Genomic DNA, 9,008 nt, shown 5'->3' with positions numbered 1-9,008 from the left:
ATCCGTACATAGCCTTATGGTAGGTGCATGTACATGGTTTGGGCACTCCCGTCTCTTCTGGCACTGGCTCGGACTTGTCGGGCCAGCCGGTGTTTAAGGTCACCCGTGCCATCATAGCCCATAAGGAACCCGCTTTAACTCCCTTTGGTTCAGTTCCTGCACGGTTAAACCAGTTCAACCGCGAAATCAGACCGAATTTAGGAAGCGGGGTATTACACTCAATTGGAGAGATAAGAGAGAGAGAGAGAGAGAGCTTTTGAGATTAGGTAAAAAACCTTGCTTTGTTGTTGGCGAAACCTCTTATTTATAGAGATTTGGCCATCTAGGGTTCCTAATCCTAGTGGGTCTATGATTATCCAAATGGGAGACCACAAATGAACTAGGTCAAGACCTAGCCATACCCAGTTCAACTAACATTTTCCACTCTCCCAAGCAGGCGGACATACTCAATCGTCCATTCTAGAAATCTCTCTACTATAAGTGTCTCATCGTACAGGAAATGGAGCATGCGGCCTAACAATATAGTACAAAGTTAGGAGTGCTATATCAAGCTTTCATATAACCAATATAGCAAACCACTCACAAATAATCTGAGTACCCTAAACAATTCAACTACACTAAATCTAGCACTCTCGATCCCTCACAATGAGCAATGCTGACTCCTAAACATGCAATGTGCTCATGACTATGTCAAAACACAAATACGACAAGTCGCTTGGGCAATAGCCACAAAACAATGACGTAATTTTGAACAATTTTAAATAAGTCCACATGTCAATCCAACTATTCCCAATCGTGTCCTGCTGGACTACATCATCCATGATCCTAAGGACCGCGTCAAAGCAGTGTTATTGGGCATCCTCTTTATGACATGGTCTTAGGTAGAGGTATCTATAGGATCAACTTATCTTGATCCAAGTGGCTCACACAATGCCGAAGAAGGGATCCATTCAGTTACTCTCATAAATGGTCATAACAAAGCACATACAGTATGAATGTATACTATGGTGCTTCTCCCATTAACGTGGGTATGCCACTCATAAAATGAAAGAGCATCATACGAGTCTAGGTTCAATTGCACTATCAAGCGCCTAACCTGAGTCAATCAGCCCAGTCGCCCACACGACACCTGCCTGAATTCTCACACTTGGTTATAAGTGTTCTACACTGAAACTTAGGATATATGTGTTCGACTATAGAAAGGTCTCATCTTAACTCTAACTAAGGGACCACTTACCTTAAAAGATGTCTATTCATCTCGCTCGCTATCTCTAAGCACCAAAGTGAATTTGGCTCATCTTGCTCGTTGTTTCCAATCGCCAAGGTGAATCACTCCGGTGATTGGGTCGACTCAAGCCTGGTGATATATTTACCAAATAAAATGTGTATGGACACAAATCATCCAAAAGAATCATATGTCTCATATATAAATCAAGGAGTGAAAAACAATAATATTTAAAGAAATGTCAAAACTCAAAATACAAATCATCCACTTCAAAGTCCTAGATTCCTAAAATGAGTAAGAAAAACGTCCCGAGCAATAAACTTGGTCAATGGATCAGCCACCATGCTACTCGTGGATATATGCTTCAAGACAACTTCCTCTTACCATGGTTCAAAATCTATCCGAAATCTCGGTGAAATTTTGGAATTTGGGTTTTTTTTTTTTTACCGAAACGAAATTACATACGAAATAAGATGTATGCAAAATTTCGATCGAGATTTCAGTATTTCGACCTAAATTTTGGTACCATTTTGGTATCTCACCGAAACGGTACAATCCCTATGTTATAAATACCCCATCTCGTCTAGACTTGGTCAATTTTGACTCTGTCTCGGCTATTTCGGTGATTTCAGTTCAAGGAGGCTATTTTGAAAGGAAAGCACTCCTTTCATCCTCTGATTAGCCACATCATCACTCTTTGAAGATCTATATGTTCAAAGCCTAAGGAAGGTAAAGTTCTTTCTTTGAGACCATTTTTTTTTTAAACAGTACATAAATACTTGTTGGATGCTTGTAGATTTTTTATATATTAGGCAATAGAGGTCGATCTATGATCTCACGAAGTCAAAAAAATTTTTTGGTAAATAAATATATATATATATATATATTTTTTTTTGGTTTAAAATTTTATTTTCTATTACCATAAATTGTTACTTTTTATGCTAAATATTGCTTTGATGATTGTCAACTATGTATATGTTAGTCACCAATGGCTGTTCTACGACTCCATCAGAGTGAAATTTTTTTTTAGTTGATATTTATTTATTTTAATTTTCAAAAAAATATGAAAAATATATTAATAATTGAAAATTAATTTTAAAAATAGGAAAACAATTTTGTTTTGATATTAAAAATAAAATAAAAATAGGAGATTAATATTAAAGTGTTTTGGAGCGTACTATATGCTTGTTATGTTATAACATCTTTGATTTTGTTGTATTATGTTATTAAAATATTTTCTAAAATTTATTAAAAAATAATTCTATGTAAGAATAAAATATAAGAAGCTACCATATACTTGTAAGTTAATAATGACATTCATTTTTCTATGCATCAACATCAGGGTGACATAAAATGGCTAGAGGAGGCGATGAGGAAGGTGAGAGAAGAGGGAGAGGACGTGGGAGACATGATAGTAGTCGTGATAGTAGAGAGATTGTATGGAAATACGAAGAGCCAATTGATGGCGATAAGAGGCATACAAAATGCAATTACTTTCATAAGAGGTTTATGGGTGGTGGGGCCACAAGACTTAAGTAACATCTGGTTGAAAATTCCTCAAATGTGCCTAGATGCAGAGAAGTGCCTAATTATATTGCCAAGGCCATAGCTGAAGACATGAAGGGAGGCACTACATGCTCCCGTGCATCGATATAATGATGATAGTGATGATGAAAACGATGACCCAGTGTATGTGCCTAATGACATAGAAACTGAGCAAGAGGCTAGAGATTGGTGGTAGGTGCAAGCATTGAACCGACAGAGTCTTCATGAGGATATATAAAGGCGTAGACATGGAGGGGCCGATCCATCTAGAGCAAGAGGTAGTGGATCTTCATAGATCCCTTTGCCCTTTAGGAGATCACAGAGTACAAGGGCAGCCCCACCTCCAGCACCAACTCCAGTGGTTCCACCTCGTGTGTACCCCGTTCTACAACAGGATCTCCGTGCATATAGGAAAAAAGGTAGTAAGATAAAGGGGATGTGAGGAGATATGAAGGCTTATTTTGGGGAGGCAGTGTCTAAGTGGATGTTATTTCATAGCATCCCAGCAAATACCACCACAGGTCCCTATTACCAACCAATGTTTGATGCTGTGGCTGAGGCCGGTCCCACGATAAAGGGGCCGACTGCATATAAGGTGATGAACGTATATATATATAAGGAGAAGACTGACTTGAAAGCATATATTGATGAGCTAAAAGTTATATGGAAGAGCTATGAGGTAACCATAATGTGTGATGGTTGGACAAGGCCCATGAGAAAGTCCATCATCAATTTTATGGTTTATTGTGATGGTAGAACCATTTTCTTGAAGTCTATTAATGCATCTAAGAAAAGAAATGATGCAAAACATATTTACAAGCGTTCGAAGGATGTTGTGGAAGAAGTTGGGAAACAAAATGTTGTTTAGATTGTGACCAATAATGGAAGTAACTACAAGAAGGCTGGAATTAAAATGATGAACAACCCTAGATTCTAACTCTTTTGGACTCCTTATGCAATACACTACATTGACTTGATATTGAAGGACATGAGAAAACTTAAAATTATGCAGACTATGGTTGAAAGGGCTAGGCAAGTGAACACATTTATCTATAATCATGGGTTTTCATTGAACCTATTGAAGGAGAAGTGCGGGGGTGACTTGGTCAGGCCCGATCTCACAAGATTTTCTACCAACTATATTGCACTCTAAAGTTTTGAATCCAAGAAAGTTGGTCTTCGGTCCATGTTCGCATCTAAGGAGTGGTTTGGTTGGAAGGAAGCATGATCAACTGGTGGTAGGAGGCACAAGCAACCATTTTATAGGAGTTTTGGACACAATTGGGTAAAATGGTTAAAATTTGGCACCAATTATTGGCATGTTGAAGTTGGTGGCTTCTGCTTTCAAACCCACCTTGCCAAGCCTGTGGGCTGCTAATGCAATGATGAAGGAAAATGTCTCTACTGCCAACCCAATTGGAAGTAGGAAATTTGTGGAAATAGTAGAAAATCGTTGAGAGAGCCCACTTTCACATCCGTTGCATAAGGCTTTCGCTCGAAGGCCCATAAGAAGAAAGTCATTTTTTCCTGTTCAAGGACGACAACCAAATAAGAAAAGTTGAATACATTCTTTTATGTGATATAAAAATGCATTAATGTTCACATTGACAATAATATGTTTTGTCACATTTCAGCATACTATTTAAATCCTAGGTATCAGTACAACAAGTGACTTACATTAGATCCAGATCTTCTAGAAGCAGTGAAGCAGGTGGTTGCCAAGTTACAATCAAACCTCGATCTTCAAGCCAAAGCCAATACTGAGGTTAGTTTTGTACTACTATTACTATTATACTATAGGAATCTAAATTTCAGTATAATGGTTGTTAACCAGGGTCCTATTTGTAAATTTATTATAGGCGAAAAAATTCAGGGATGCATTAGGTAGCTTCGGGTCTCCCACCGCATATGTGGGTCGTACAAATACTGATCCTGGTATGAAATCCAATTTTAGTATATTACTTATATAAGTATTAAGTGTTTTGTAACATAAATAATCTTGTACACTTTGTTGTAACTTATAATGCAGCTGAATGGTGGGTGTTGTATGGGGGTTCGTCTCCGGAATTGAGGAATATTACCATGTACTCTCCTAGACATGTTCTGCATCTGGTTGTGAGAGATATTGGAGCACATTTTCACTCATCCATTCGAAGAGGCAGAATCGATTGGGTTCACAATGTCTGAATGACTTGATGTATGTGCATTATAATATGAGACTGAGGATGCAACACATATGCATAGGTCAGTATAATGATAGGGGCCAGATCGAGTTGGCTGATATTTTCCAAACTGACTCAGATGATGAGGATACTCTAGTGGACTGGGTGAGGGATAGAGGCGAGCCATTGATGGATTGACCGGGAGGTAGGCTGGACCCATATCTAGTGCTAGAGATGGTAGTCAATGTTGATGATTATATGGCTACAGATGGAAGGATACATTCACAGACCCCTTGACCATTCGAGCCTGCACCTGGTAGGGATGATGATGATGATGATGACGAAGAGGATTGGTCCATTTCATTGAGTGGTTGTACCCACACCCAGACTCAGACACAGAGACATGGTGATGGTGATGGTGATGGTGATGGAGGAGGTGATGAAGAGGGCGATGGTGGTGGCGACGGTGATGGTGATGACGATGATGATGGTGATGGTGGTGATGGGGGAGGTGGTGGTGATAGATTTAAAGGAGTTCGAGAATAGTATAAACAGGACGATCCACAGTCGGAGTTGATGCGATTCACTGGGGAGAGTCAGTTTGAGTATGCCACATAAGATTGTAATATCTTATCTTCAGTGTACAAGTTGGAATTATGATGAAGAACTTATTGGTCCATGGAATATTTTTCTTTCTATCAAAAGTATCTTCTCATAGAACAAAAATATTTGTGAGCTTGTTGCCATGTCTTGTATATGTTCATTTCACTTTTTTGATCAAGTTGTTCGCTTGTATCATCTAGGAACAAATCAATTATGGCTTTTCCCCGTGCAAATACTCTGGATGAGACTTTACGTAGGTGGACTGTGAACATGAATGTGGAAGATTCTAAGCTGTTGGAAGACACAAATCTTTAGGTTCTTAGTCAGATTCGCTGCATGGAATTATGCCATAATTTGCTGAAAGAAGTTCTCAAGCATTGGGATTGTAATCTGCACGTGTTCAAATTTGGGTCAGTAGAAATTTGTCCAACTCTGGTAGAATTCAGAGCCTGCTTACTCTCTCCACCCAAGGGGAAACTCCTCTATCCTACTCTGCAAGAAGACTACACATAAGATATCTAAGAGTTTTTTGGATGGAACAGAAAGGAAATGAAGAAGTTCATAGTTTTCCAGAAAATAGACATCTTTGAAGTAGCCAAAGCTTTTTCTCAATATAGACATTTGGAGGGAATGGATCAGTGGCATAGAAGTAATGTCTATCTATTCTGTATGATAGCACGATACTTGTTGCGTTATCCTGGACGTGGAGCTATTCCCGCCATCATCAAAATAGTGTTACAACTTCAAGAAGATTGTGACATTGTTCCTACAATCCTGGCTGAAACACTTAAAGGGCTGGACCAGATGGTCATTTCTGGGAAATTTGGTACAAATCACTACATGGGGTGTCCTGCTGCTTTCCAACTTTGGTTGACTGAGAAGCTACAACTGTTAAGGCCTTTCCAACATAGTAAGCTGACAGCCATCCAATACTAAACAAGGAGTGAAATTCTAAAATTCCACTTAATTGTTAGTTGGCAGGAGTACCTTCAAGAGAAAACTAAAGATAATATCAGATGGACCTGTCAATGGTCACCAATTGAGAATCCTATTATGAATACCACAGGGTGCAATTATGTTAGGCTGGTAGGTTTGACTCACACGTCCTTTTATCTACCTACTCATCTATAGTGGCAATATCAGTTAGCTCAAATAGATCCAGGAGAAGTAGTGAACTTTTATCCCCTAAAGAAGCTATCCACTGGTGTCACAGATCTGCTGGCAGATTTGTGGCAAAGGCAGCTGGTGTAAGGTCTTTTAGAAGAAAAAGTTCCAAACACTTAGTGAAGACAGTTAAAGATCTGGCATTTTGGTTTATTGTATTTCCATGTAACTGTTTTTTCATTTGTTGTAAACCTAAGCTTGGAGTTGAAATAAATTTAGTCTTTTCTATCGACCTTCACATGAGTGGTGGGAATAAAAAAGAAGGGAATCGTGCACAACCCAAACAAAAGAATAACATTGTTATAACATAACAAAACACCATCATCCATTGTATCCTTCCATGATATGTACTAACCTATGTTTGTTTAGGATAAAAAAAAAAATGAAGAAGAAGCCAGAAAGTGCCAATTTCAATGCCAAAATGCCATTACAAGAATGGCATTTCTCTGACAGTGCCATAAGTATAACTTCAGTGCTTAAATGACGCAAAAAGAGCGTCATTTCTACAAACAGTGCCAGAAAGTGCCAATTGTGTTGTAAAAATGATATAATAAGAATGTTATCTCCATGATAGCGCCAGAAAGTGTCAATTCCTTGACCAAGATGCCATTATAAAAATGACGTTTCAGTGCCAAGATGCATACGAAAATTCTTTTTCCGCAGCAGCGCTAGAAAGTGCCGATTGCATTGATCGAATGATATAGTAAGAATATCATCTCCACAACAGTGCCAATTTCATCCTCGTTTCCATAATAATATTGAAAAATATTAATCTCAATGCCAATTTTCATGTTAAGATATCAATAAGATCGGAAGTAACAAGAAATGTTACAAAGAGGTCAATCTGATCCGAAGGGATGAGGTACATTATAAGAACGATATCCTTACAATTTCTCCAGTGAGTTGTCTCTCAGGTATGTATTCCCTTCCTCATTAGAAAATGATTGCACTTTGAGATAATTCCCTCATACTTGCATTCTTGGCCAAGTCCGGGACATTTCATGTATGATCCAATTCTAGTGGTATGATACACCGATACTAGTCAAATGGATATACTGTCATATTAATTTCTTGTTTTCATCAAATTTTACCATCAGAGTCTAATCGCTCACCTTTTGCATTGTACCTCCGCTATCCCTGAGGAGGATATCGGCAGTACATACTCTAGGGTGACAAAATTTTGGTGTTCTTTTCTTTGCCCTTTAGCTGTTGCATAGTCTCAGCCAAAGAGGGGCATTCTGTAGACACCAAATTTTGTCCTCCCTCAGTAATGATGAATTATGGGCAATGAAGAGACATTTTCTCTCATTTGGAAAGAAGTTAAATTTTCGGCACAAATCCAGATTATCCAAGAACTTGTGATCAGTCAAACCCGATATTTTTAAAGATGCGGAAAGGGTGATCGAAAGTAGTCATTATAACCTTTTTGCTAGAAGATGACAATCGACCCTAGTAGGTGCTCGATTCCCATATCATTGGAAAGTATTCGAAAATACAGTCTCATTGATATCTTGTATGGAAAAAACGGATACCCAGGTGTGCCGTGATGCCTACTTGAACTTTGAACCAGTTGAACTAGAATATACCAAACCCTAAACCAGACCAAACCATGAACCATACCAAACCCTAAACCAGGCCAAACCCTGAACCAGGCGAAACCCTAAACCAAACTGTTTGAGATTTAAAATGTAACCGCAAGCGTACGGATCAGTGTAGCTACGGGTCGAACACAGGGAGAGCAGTCACTTTATTTTTTTTATTTCTTTAAATAATGCGAAAGTGAACCAATTAATGGTTGTGATCTAATTCTAATTACCGTTCTAAACATATGTATCTAAAATAACGTCCTAACCATTCGTCATCTAAGAATTTAAAGACGCAAGCCACGCAATTAAAATTAAATAGATAAATAACTGAAAATAAACAACCCACGCAATTAAAAAATAATAATAAAGGGAAAAAATGTTGAAATAAAAATAAAGTAAAAGAAAGGGGATAATGCTAGAGAGAGACTCACAAGTAGGTTTCTCTACTTAGCCCGAGGGATGCATCATAATATGAGCTTCCCTACTTGACCAGAGAGTCACTCTTACAAGGGTTACTCTACTTGGCTTTAGGGAAAGGGAGACAATTAAAATAAAAGCAATAAATTGATGGTTCTATGGCTAGAGGGGCAAAGCCAACACATACACTAGCCATAAACCTTGGGGGAAAGGGATAGCAATAATGTAACGACTGAAATTAAAATCCTAAATTAAGAAAGAAAGGGTAGTCAGAAGAGGGAATGAGAGGGGGGAGAGAAGACTACT

This window comes from Macadamia integrifolia, chromosome 8, assembly GCF_013358625.1.
Source record: "Macadamia integrifolia cultivar HAES 741 chromosome 8, SCU_Mint_v3, whole genome shotgun sequence".
Classification (NCBI taxonomy): Eukaryota; Viridiplantae; Streptophyta; class Magnoliopsida; order Proteales; family Proteaceae; genus Macadamia; species Macadamia integrifolia.
This window is presented reverse-complemented; position numbering follows the sequence as displayed.